The 12,115-nt window shown below is 43.8% G+C and overlaps 1 non-coding gene and 1 pseudogene across 1 annotated transcript; both read left to right on the top strand.

Moving 5' to 3' along the window:
- Nucleotides 1-4,475: 4,475 nt before the first annotated feature.
- On the top strand, nucleotides 4,476-4,550 carry Trnaa-agc74 (transfer RNA alanine (anticodon AGC) 74). The gene has a single exon. It is a non-coding gene; the product is annotated as a tRNA-Ala (tRNA).
- A 3,451-nt stretch (nucleotides 4,551-8,001) lies between these two features.
- Rexo1l1-ps1 (REX1, RNA exonuclease 1 homolog-like 1, pseudogene 1) lies at nucleotides 8,002-11,328 on the top strand (annotated as a pseudogene).
- The last annotated feature ends 787 nt before the right edge of the window (nucleotides 11,329-12,115 follow it).

Below are 12,115 nucleotides of genomic sequence, written 5' to 3'. Positions count from 1 at the left end.
TTCCGTCTGGCTCTGTGGGGGATTACTAACCATTGTATCATTTCCCTGGATTCCATTTCCGAAGCAGGACAGCCTTCATGTTATTCAGAGAAGACACAGTGTAATGCATGAGTGCTGTTTGTCCTTAGTTCTGGCCATACACAGAGAGAGGATGGGGTGGGGGAGGTGGGATGGGGTGGGAGAGGTGTCGGAGGTGGGGCAGGCTCTATGTTGTCCTTTGTGGAAGAATGGCTGGATGGTGATAGAGTTGGTCTGCTCAGGGCTTTCCATGGTCCTGCTCCATCCAGCAAGAGTGGTATCTCAGGGACACTGGACTTCCTGGTTGTATTAGTTTGCCAGGGCTACCACACCAACGCTCCACACACTGAATAAGTTAGACAGTACAAATGTATTCCTCCAGAGTTCTAGAAGTCAGAACTCCAAGGTTTGGGTGTTGGAAAGCTGACTGGTGCTGGATTCTCTAACTGTTTGCAATCAAGATCAACAATGCCACACACCTTTACCAACTCTTTTTCCTCATCTTGCTACAAGATTCACTTTTAAAATTTGATTCTGTGTGTCAGAAGGGGTGCAGGTGCACATGAGAGTGGCATCTGCAGAGAGAAGACTGTGACGTCAGACCCCCAGGAGCTGCAGTTACAGGTGGTTGTGAGCAGCCTATTACAGGTCCTGGGAACTGAATGGGCGTCCCCTGGAAGGGTGGCTTTTAAGGTCTTCACTGCTGAACCATCGCTCCAGCTCTCATTGTTTATTCCTCGACAAAGCTATGCACCCTGAGGCACTTTTGTCTTTAAATTTCTCAAAGAAAATATGACACCAAAATGAACTTTCCTTCCTTCCATCCTTTCTGGTTTTTTGGGGTGGGGGTGGGGTGGGGGGGTGGGGAGTCTCAGGCAGCCAGGCTAGCCTCGAACTCTGTATGTAGCTGGGTGACATAGACCTCCTTGACTGCCATGCTTTCCCCCACCGGGTGTGTGTTACATGTGCCTGGGGTGCTTTTACTTCTATGAAGTGGCTTTAAGTCTCATTCTACCTGATGTTGCCCGGTGGGGGATTATGTTTTGAAGTTCTACATCTATGTGTTGCTTCTGATTTCCTGTGATTATCTGTGTGTATATCACAGTCACTCACGTACATATTGGGGAGCGGTAACGTTTCCTTGTATTTCAAGTATACATTTTAAGTTCACAATGAAAGATGAGAGAAAGAGAGAGAGAGAGAGAGAGAGAGAGAGAGAGAGAGAGAGAGGGAGAGACAGGGAGAGACACAGAGAGAGAGACAGGGAGAGACAGAGAGAGAGAGAGAGACAGGGAGACACACACACACACACACACACACACAGAGAGAGAGAGAGAGAGAGAGAGAGAGAGAGAGAGAGAGAGAGAGAGAGAGAAACAGAGAGACAGAAAGAGACAGAGAAACAAAAAAGCAGCAAGGGATTCCCCCAAAGAGAGCAATGCTCCAAAGAGAGACCCAGTGTTTGGTGCTCTCCAGAACACTAGCTTCCCTAGCTACCCCTCTGACAAACTCCCTTGTTTTGGCAATCTAATAGTATATTTGAAACAAATATAATCTGTAAAAAATAATCTGTAGGGGTTGGGGATTTAGCTCAGTGGTAGAGCGCTTGCCTAGGAAGCGCAAGGCCCTGGTGTTCGATCCCCAGCTCCGGAAAAAAAAAAAAAAATCTGTAATGAACATGCTGTATTACCATAGCACGCCCATGTCCACGTGCTTCTGCTCATTCCCAATAAGACCTCTGTCATCTATTAAAGATAAAATAAATGTTACATACTAATATATAATATGCGAATTTTACTTGGACTGTTTTGAAAACATTTAAATGTAATTTATTAGTAAAGTTTTCTGTCTGCAAAGATTAAACCATATACTCTCTCTAAATAGAATTCCCAGGCACTAGAAATAAAGGAGCTGGCTCTTATAATACAAAAAATGCTCACTAGAATGAAAAACAAAGACATAAAGGTTCCATCTGAAGACTGTATAATATAGATACTTCATATAGGCATATAATAATATATACATATTATATATTACAGAAGAAGAGGGGAAAAGTGATGCACATAGTCTATTCACATATGGCCTTCTCAAAAGGATATTGAAATTAAAAGCAAAAGACAATCATAGTCTCTGGCTACTGTGTAATGCAGTAGGAATATTCTATATTATACTCATGTACATAAATAATTCCAAACAAACAACTGATTCCCTCTAGTAGAGTCTGGACGTCAGCCAACTAAGTAAAGATACCTGGAATGAATTGCAGGAGTTTTCTAGGCAGATTGGAAATTTATAACAAAACGACACCCATTCACAAAAGTTCACATTTTAAACAATTTAAATGGAAAATGATTCAACATTCCTCCTTGAATCAGAGGTTGTGATTTTCTTCCAAACCAATAAACCAAAGAAAAGGCAGAGGCAGAAAAATATCACTCAATAATGTTTTCTGAATTACTTTCTATTATTAATTAGATAGTTTGGTATTCTTTTTCTTGTGGCTGTGTATTACTTCATCTTCTTCCTGTGTAGAATATATATATATATATATATATATATATATATATATATATATATATATATTCCTAGTTGTCAGCTTTACTGTATTTGGAATGAACTACAATCTAGAACTGGAGGGCTCACCTGTGATCCAGATCTTGAGGCTGGAAGACACAAGTTTCTGACCTGGATCTTTGCAAGGAGATCTGGAGGCATAGAGGCCATGAAAGTCTTAGGCCCAGGCAAGGGAGTACACACTTTTATACTGGGAGACTAAGGAAAGGAGATCTCTGAGTTCATGATCAGCCTGGAACAAAGCAAGTCCCAGATCCGGGCATGGTGGTTCACAACTTTAACCTGGGCCACACCTTCTGCTGGAGACTTACAGAAGGACATTGAAGAAGGAAGATTCACTCTCCTTCACCTGCTTGCACTTACTTGCCAGCCCATCTGTTGGAACCTACTTCTATAGAAGGCCAGCTGAAACAGCCAGCCTCGTGGGACTGAGGAACTACTGGATTCTTGAACTTCCCATTCACAGCTGCCCATTGTTGGGTTTCTTGGACGACAGACTGTTAGCCATCACAATAAATTCCCTCAAAATAGAGAGACATTCCATAAGTTCTGTGACTCTAGAGAACCCTCACTAGTACACAGAATTAACCCACTATACTGGTTAATTGGTAGCCCACATTAGTCAACTTAGTGTTTCCTTTTCCCACAGCATCCCATATACTACCCCTTCCCCAGACAAAAGCATGATTTGAAAGAAATGCCTTTCCCAAATTAGCACATCGTTAGTTTTTTTTCCCCAGTATTCCCAGGTAGCCTCTGCTGTTACTAGTTAAATAGAAGGGTTTTAGTTCTATTTCACACATTTTCTACTATGCTGTTTGCTTCTCTTGTTGCTGGGAGAACAGCCACTTGAAGGGTGAAAAGGTTGTTTTGGGGCAGGAGAGTCATGGCACAAGAGCGTAAGACACTGGTCACGCTGCATCGAGAATGCGGAGCGGTGAGTGTTGCCACTCGGCCCACACTCTCCTCATGTTTAATCTAGTCCCTAACCAATGGATTATGGCTTTTCCCACCTCAAGCAACACAATCCATGCAATTCCTCATAGATATGCCCTCAGATTTGTTCCCATGGCGACTGTAAATCTCTGTCTACTGGTCCTCTCTCCTGGCCATCTGGGCTGATAACACAAAAATTAAAAATGGGAGACTGAGGATGTGGCTTAGTTGTAAGAGTGCTTGCCTAATGTGAAAAAAAATTTTGATCTAATTGCCAGTAAAACCAAGTGTTATGTCAAATGTTTGTAATTCTAGAAATGGAGACAGAAAAATCGGAAATTCAGTGTCGTCCTGAGCTACAGATGGACTTTGAGGCCAGTCTGGATTACATCACTGCATCTATCGGTAGTGAAGAAGCAGAGATCAAAGGATGGCTACAAGCATCCTCAGCTTGCCTCTCCCACACTCATACAGTTTATCCCGGATTCCCATCCTAGGAAACGGTGTTACCTACAATGCGTGGGCCTTCCTAACCCAGTTAATGTAATCAAGACTAACCCCCTACAGACATATCCAGAGGGCCTTTTCCCCGGTGACTCTAAATTAGTTAAGTTGACAGTCAGCACAGTCTCTTTGACAATGGATGTTGAGAGAATTACAAGCCCATAGCCAAACAAACAAACAAAATCAAACAAATAACTAAATGAGGAAAAAATAAAGTTAGATTCAAGTTCTCAAAAATATGCCCCCTGAGAATCAATGCTTTCAGGTTTTAATACTCGATTTGAATATCTTAAACTGTTTTCAAAAACTAACTTTGCCCAGTTAGAGTCGATAAATGCTTGTATTCTCAGAAATGAGGAGGTGGGGGCAGGAGGATCAGTTCAAGCCCATCCTTAGTTGTACGGCAAGTTTGAGACCAACCTGGACTATAAGACCACTGCAGGTTTGGGGATTTAGCTCAGTGGTAGAGCGCTTGCCTAGCAAGCACAAGGCCCTGGGTTCGGTCCCCAGCTCCAAAAAAAAGAAAAGAAAAGAAAAAAAAAAGAACACTTAACCAGAGTTCCTGAGTTCAATTCCCACCAACCACATAGTGGCTCACAACCATCTGTTAATGGGATCTGATTCCCTCTTCTGGTGTACTCACATACTTAAATAAATAAACCTTTAAATTTTTTTTAAAAAAGAAGTGAATGATAACTTTAATATCATCCATAATGATAACTTTAAACTTCTGAAGAAAGTGATAAAGACACTGGAAAAACAAAGGCGTCCCATGGTAGAATTAATACTGTGAAACAGCCAAAAGTTATTTACAGTTTCAGCGAAGTCTCAATCAAAATCCCTATCTCGTTTGACCTGCACTAGCAGGCAGTTTTTTAGTGAGGGGTCTTGAGAGAGGACCAGGTCAGAAGACAGGAGACAAAAAAGCTGGGATCAGGAGGTCTTATATAAGCTATGTCTTATTCCAAGCACATTTATCAAGAAGTACAGCATCTTACATACTATTTCCAGGGGAGAAATGGGTTGAGTCCACAGAAGCTATCATACAATAGGACAAAGTCAGCAAGAAGCTAATCAGTAATGCTTCACAAAGGGAACTCAGGGCGTCTCAAGAATATTATAGACAGAGCACATGGCAGCCTAGGTACTGAAAATTCCAGTCTTTTCAGGGGAATAAAAATCCATGTTCTTAGGAACTAAAACCTTAACTCCTTTGAGACCATAGCCTCAGCCCCAGAATAGCCTTTCCAAGTCTATTCTTGAGCAAGGACACAGAACTATGTTCCTTTTATCCTTTCATCAGGGCCCCTTGAGAAATCCTTGGATCAGTTCAACTCTGAACATCATGCTTCAAAGAAAGAGAAAAGAAAAACCCAACTATCCTAAAATTCATATGGAATCACAAAAGTCCCCAGATACCCCAAACAACCTTTAACAACAACAACAACACAAAACAAAACACTTGAGGGATAACAAACACAGATCTTAAGATATTTCAGAGCCTTAGTAGTAAAAACAATACTGGCACAAGAGCAGGACACGTAGACCGGTGGAACAAAATCGAAGACTGAAACATGAGAAACATCAACCACTTAACATTTGAAGAACGTGCCAAACACTGAGGCTGGAGAAAAGAAAGCTGTCTTCAACAAATGGTACCAGGAAATCTGGATGTCCACATGCAGAAGAATGATATCAGACCCATATTTATCACTTTGCACAAAACCCAACTCCAAATGGATCAAGGTCCTAAATGAGGAACCCGAAACACTGAAACTGCAAGAAGAAAACAGGCGGTGCTCGCATGCTGCAGGCGGAGGAGAGGACTTTCTGACTAGGACTCCACTTGCCCACGAATTAAGGCCAAGAGTTGACAAATGAGACTTCATAAAACTAAAAAAGCTTCTACACAACTAAAGAAACAATCAATCGGATGAAGGTGCAGACCAAGAAATAGGAGGGAATCTGCAAGCTACACATCTGACACGGGTTAACAGCCAGAATAAAAGAACTTAAAAAACAACAGTATAAAACAAACAAAACAACCCCCAACTGACCCATTCAGAAAGGCCTGGAACCTGAACAAAGAATTCCCTAAAAGAAAAGGAACAACAACAACAGAACCCCCCCCCCCAAACAAAAAAACCAACCAACCAACCAACCAACCAACCAAACAAACAAACAAAAAAGAGTGTGGTTGGGAGGGGGGGTGATAAGAATTCTCTAGAATCACAGAACTTATGGGTAGTCTCTATATAGTAAGGGAATTTGTTGGTGACTTACAGTCTGCAGTCCAACTCACCAGCAATGGTCAGCAGCAGCTGTGACTGGAAGTCTAAGGATCTAGCAGTGGCTCAGTCTCACAAGGCAAGCAAGTGAAGAAGAGTGAATCTTCTTTTTTCCAATGTCCTTATATAGGTCTCCAGCAGGTGTGGCCCAGATTAAAGGGACGTACCACTGTGCCTACATCTGGGACTTGCTTTGTCCCAGATGACCTTGAACTCAGAGATCTCCTTGCTTTACTCTCCTGGGATTCATGGCCTCTATACCTCAAGATCTCCATGCTAAGATCCAGGTCAGAAACTAGTATCTCCCAGCCTCAAAATCACAGGTGAGCCTTCCAATTCTGGATGGTAGTTCCTTCCAGATACAGTCAAGTTGACAACCAGGAATAGCCACTATGATAAATGTCTAAACAAATGTTCATTGTCCCCAGAAACTAGGGAAATGAAAATCAAAACTTTGAGATTTCATCTTAACCAAGCAGAACAGTGAGGATCAGCAAACAACTAACAAACCTGGAGGGGGCATAACAGAGCCCAGACACTGACATGGCTGATGCCCTGGAGGAGGCTCTGTTCTTACCCTAAACTTAGCATGTAGGCCCCAACACCTGGTCAGCCCTGAAAACAGACACACAAGTAGTGCTATACAGACCAAGCGCATTGCATTTTGGAATACAATACATTTACATATATGCATGGAACAAAATGAATGATAAAAGATGCCAGGAATTTGAAGGAGAATAAGGATGTAGCTACACTACAACTTCAAAAGCAAATGAAAGTCACCAAGATCAAGACAGCTTATAAAAGAAAACGTGATAGGGCTGTGTTAGACTCCATGATGGCAGAGTGAGGCATAGAAGGAGGAATAGCTCAGAGCTCATATCTGAGCTGCAAGCAGGAGGCAGAGGATCTGAATATGAAATGGTACCTGACTTTTTTGAAACCTCAAAGCCCCCCCACCCATTTACTGTTCTTGTCGCTGTGGTAAAATACCCTAGCAATTGGTAGTGCCTGCCATACCCCAAGGTAGTAGGTCCCGTGCCCAGGAGTAGTTACTGGTCAACACCAAATAAACTAAAAGATTTTTTTCTTTGTTTAGGTGGAATTTTTTGGTCTCATTTTAGTATTTTTAGTGACAATTTGAAGGCTTGTCTCCTGGGATTATAGATACGGTCAAGTTGATAACATTAACTCTCCGAGTGTGTTTAACATATAGTGTGCAACTCATAAGAACTTGCTAGATAAAATCTATCATTTCAAAAAACCCTATTTTTGAATAAAAACACAGAGAGTTGAGGTAAATTATCTACATCCACACAGCAACATTTACATGCACAAAAGATTCAATGCAGAGGTTTCAGAACAAGTTCAAGTGTTTCCTGAGTCAACCGCCACTATTAGGTTCTAATCGATTTGTTATTTTGAAATAAATGAAAATGCAATTTACATATTTCTCAGTTGAGGCAAAGCCTTGAGGTTTAAGAATAGTTTAAATATTCATGCTCTTTTACTTCTCATTTATTACTGGGTAATTGGCCAAGTGCTGAGAGTATATGGGCTGCAGGAATTGGACTCTGTGGGTTTAAAATAAAATGAAAAAACAAAGGGGTATATCCATACCCATAGAAGGAATATGGTTCTAGAAGGAATTAGGGGGTGATGGTTAGGTTTGAAATGCAATGTCCAAACTTCTCAAAAGAAATTAATAAAGACATAAAATAAAGACCAAACAAACATGAGGACAAAATGGAATCAGGAATTCTAATTGATCCAGTCACTACACTTCCTGGTAGGAGGAACCGGATAATCCGGAAGCTGTCTAGAGGATAGTCGATCCAACCCGATTGGATCAACTTAGAGTAGAGAGTTCCGCCCACCGCTCTGTATTTAAGGGCTGCTGCGACGCCTCCGCTTCCACACCTACTCTGGTAGGCGAATTACTCACTCGCTCCAGAGCTGCGTCTCCAGGGCAGCATGAGCCTGAAAACTGCGCAAAGTTGGTTCCCACAAGGGCATCCTGAAGCCAGGAGAGTCCTGGTTCATCCAGTTGGGAACTTCCTGCTGTCTTACTACCAGTGCCCCCCAACTTGTTGCCAGACCCACCAGTTTATCGTGGTCCAGGTGCCTTCCCCGAGGCCTGGCCCTGGGGCGCACCACGGCTGGCTTGCAGCGCCTTGGGAGCAGCTACACTGGCGACCCCAGGTGGTCTGGAGGAAGATACTCTGCCCTGAGACGTTGACCACGTCGTCGTCGACTGCGTCTTCCTCCTCTTCGTCATCGTCGTCTGCTGCGTCTTCCTCCTCTTCGTCGTCGGCTATGTCTTCCTCCTCCTCGTCGTCGTCGTCTTCCTTGTCGTCCTCAGCCTCAGCTCGAGAGAAGAGGAGGCTCATCCACACGTCCAGCCCCAGCCTGGCCAACACCACAGCTGCCAAGAGGACCTTCAGCAGCAGCATAGCCACAGGTCAGCCGCCACACTTAAACACCTACATAGTCACTCCACAGCAAGTTATCTACAGCTATACTTTAATTGGAGTGAAGAAGCCCGTCCTCACCAAGGAGTTTAAGGACAAGATCCCTGTAGCCATGCGTCAGCACTACTTGGGCTTGTTCACCGAGGAGTGCCTTAAGTTCTCCTCTTCGCACCTGGAGGCCATCGAGAAGGCGCAGTCAGAGGAGAAAGTGATCTACGACAGAAGTCCCAGCAAGAACAAGTACCTGAATGTCGCCCTGCACACCCTGAAGAAGCTCAGGGGCCTGGTTCCCAGCGCCATCCCGGGTCTCAGCAAGGCCACCTTGTACAGCCGCCTTCAGGGCTATCTGCTCACGGAGGAGCAGCGCAAGGTACACGGTTTCCCGTTTGCGCATCCGGAGAAGCCAGGGTCCGCAATGCTCTACACACGAGAGCAGCCGTTGAGCACGGCACACAGGACCTGCTGCCGCTGTGGCAACAAGTTCCTCGTGTCATCCTCGGGCCGCTGCCTCAGCTCCGAGCCCTGCGTGTACCACTGGGGGCGAGTCCTCTCCAACCCGGTGCAGGGAGGCTGGCAGGTGCGCTACTCATGCTGCTCCGCGCCCATGGGAGCCACAGGCTGCAAGGTGGCCAAGCAACACGTGCAGGACGGCAGGAAGGACAACTTGCATGGCTTCGCCAAGACCTTCCCGAAGAAGGACTGGGAAGCGCACGCGGGAATCTACGCCCTGGACTGTGAGATGTCCTACACCACACACGGCCTGGAGCTCACCCGCGTCACAGTGGTGGACACTGATCAACATGTGATTTACGACACCTTCGTCAAGCCAGACAATGAGATCGTGGACTACAACACCATGTTTTCCGGAGTGACCGAGACAGACCTGGCGAACACCAGAGTTAGGCTGTGTGATGTCCAGGCCGTGCTCCTTAGCCTGTTCAGCACTGAAACCATCCTCATAGGACACAGCCTTGAGAGTGACCTGCTGGCTTTGAAGTTCATTCATGGCACTGTGGTGGACACATCCGTGCTCTTCCCGCACCACCGGGGCCCCCCCTTCAAGCGCTCCTTGCGGGGCCTCACCTCCCAGTACCTCAACCGGATAATCCAGACAGACAGCGGTGGACACAGCTCCATCGAGGATGCCACAGCCTGTATGCAGCTGGTGACCTGGAAGATACAAGAAGACGCCAAGACCTCGAGCCCCTCTCAGCAGCAGGCCTCTTCCCAGAAGTGCGACCCTCTGCCGAAGCTGCGGGTTTGTACTAGCCGATACACCCAGACACCGAAGATGCTGGAGATTCCAGACGTGTTGTACCTGGAGGAAAGTGATTCAGATCAATCTCCCCAGCTAGAGACTTGAGCACTTCTCGGCGTTGATTACGCATGTGTGGGTGAGGAGTGGGTCCCCTACAGTTGCAAAATATTTAGTCCAAGCTTGAAACCTTGTAGAGTTATGCCATCTTGTCAGCCAAGTCTGGGTACTGCTTGATGTGTTGTGGGTGTGAAAATTCTTTATACAGAATGACTTTGGTTAAGTCTCATCACACCCAACTAAAGGGAGAAGGAGGAAGTATTTCAGCGGGTTCCGGAACTTTCTCCCAGAGCTGACCCAAAGAAAACAATCTGGCCTTAGAGGTGAGACTATTTTGATTTTCAACAAGTGTGACTGGAACTGTTAGCTGTGACTTTAAGATTAACTTTGCCTAAGTAGAAGCTATCACTCCTAGTTTGCCAGGTCTTCAATGCATCAAGAAGTTCGATGAAATTTTTTGGTTATTACGAGTTCCAAGCAACACTGATAGTTTTTAATTTTCAGGGTTTTTATTTTGTTGTTGTTGTTGTTGTATTATTTTTGTTCTTGGAGTTGAAATAGTATAAGATTTTTTTTTTTTTAGATGGGGCTAACTTTTTTCCTTCCACTTCACAAATAAATTCCATTTATACAATATATCAATTATAAAATGCAAGCGGTTTTTGAATGGTTTTCAGAACTTGGTTGAAAGTTTATTGAATTATTTCCACTAGAAAATATTGTGGACCCAAATACCCTTTATCTCTTCTTAGGGTTATTGTTTTTAACCAGAAAATCAAAAGCACTTTTGTCTTAACTGTGAAGGAAGCCCCCTAGCTGGGTTAAAGGTCACTTTCTGTTACTGTATGAAGGCTAATGCAAGCCACTGTGTTTTAGAGGGCAAGGGGAGAAAATTAACTAGTTTTAACCACCCAACTTTTAGGTGGCATAGGATAAGTTTAATAAGGAATGTTAGTGTTTGTACATGCCAATAAAACTTTAAACTCTTTATACCCAAGGCAGGAAGGTGAACTCATTAGCATAGTATTTCTAATATGTTCAAAATGGAAATAGAGCTCTTAATACTGTTCTTTTCCCCCCTGTTTCACCTGTGTGGCCTAGAGCTGGTTTTGATCTTTTTTCTGTAACCTCTAGATTGGGACTACAAGTATGAATTACCATGCCTGGCTAATGTCCCTCAAAACTAAATGCTAAATCACCAGTTATTCTTTGGACTAATAACTCTTGCCTGTGTTTTTTGGCTTGTAATCTTGTTGTTATTCTCAAATAAAGTTTTTATTTTTAATTATAGATTTGTGCCCATGTGTTTGTTTACATTTGGTAGGGTAGGAGTAGGGTTTGAGAAGGACTGCCAGGACAGGAGCTTCTAGGTCCGAATCTGGAGTCCTGGTCTTTAGAGGAGCCAGTCTTATACCGAGTCTTCTGGCTTCCAGAATTTGCTTTCCCAAGCCCACTTGGAGCTCTGACTTGAGACAAAGGCATCCTTTATAAGACCCCAGCCTTCACATCTGGGTACCTCTTGTCAACAGTGGACTTAGCCTGGGTGGGCTACCCTGGCTGGCTTGCTTTTCGTTCTGTGCCGAGAGAGAATAGATGTTTCTGTTGGCCGATCACTTGTTTTAAGAGTCTGGCTTTGAACTGTGCTTATGTGGCTGAAATGGCTGTGGACTTTACTCCATCTCCCAGTTGTTATAAGGATGACAAGCGTGTGCCGAGACTGTTGGTTAACTCGGGTTACATGTTCAGCCCTTGTTTTTATTTTATTATTTTTAATATATGTTTTAATACTTTAATCTGGGGACTTAGCTACTAACTCTGTGTAACCAACCATGATTTACAACTCCTAGATACTGGGTTTAGAAGCTCATATCACACAACCAGCCAGAGTTTATGTGGGAAAGAAAAAAAAAGATGTTTGGGAAGGATAAAATCTCGAATTGAATTAAAACTATTCTAGAAAAGAGGAGAGTAGGATTGTAGGCATTGGGACCATATTGGCGATCTTCTGC

The sequence above is a fragment of the Rattus norvegicus genome, chromosome 2 (genome assembly GCF_036323735.1).
Source record: "Rattus norvegicus strain BN/NHsdMcwi chromosome 2, GRCr8, whole genome shotgun sequence".
In the NCBI taxonomy this organism is placed as follows: domain Eukaryota; kingdom Metazoa; phylum Chordata; class Mammalia; order Rodentia; family Muridae; genus Rattus; species Rattus norvegicus.
The sequence above is the reverse complement of the archived record's forward strand: the minus strand, read 5'-3'. Positions and strand labels throughout refer to the sequence as shown.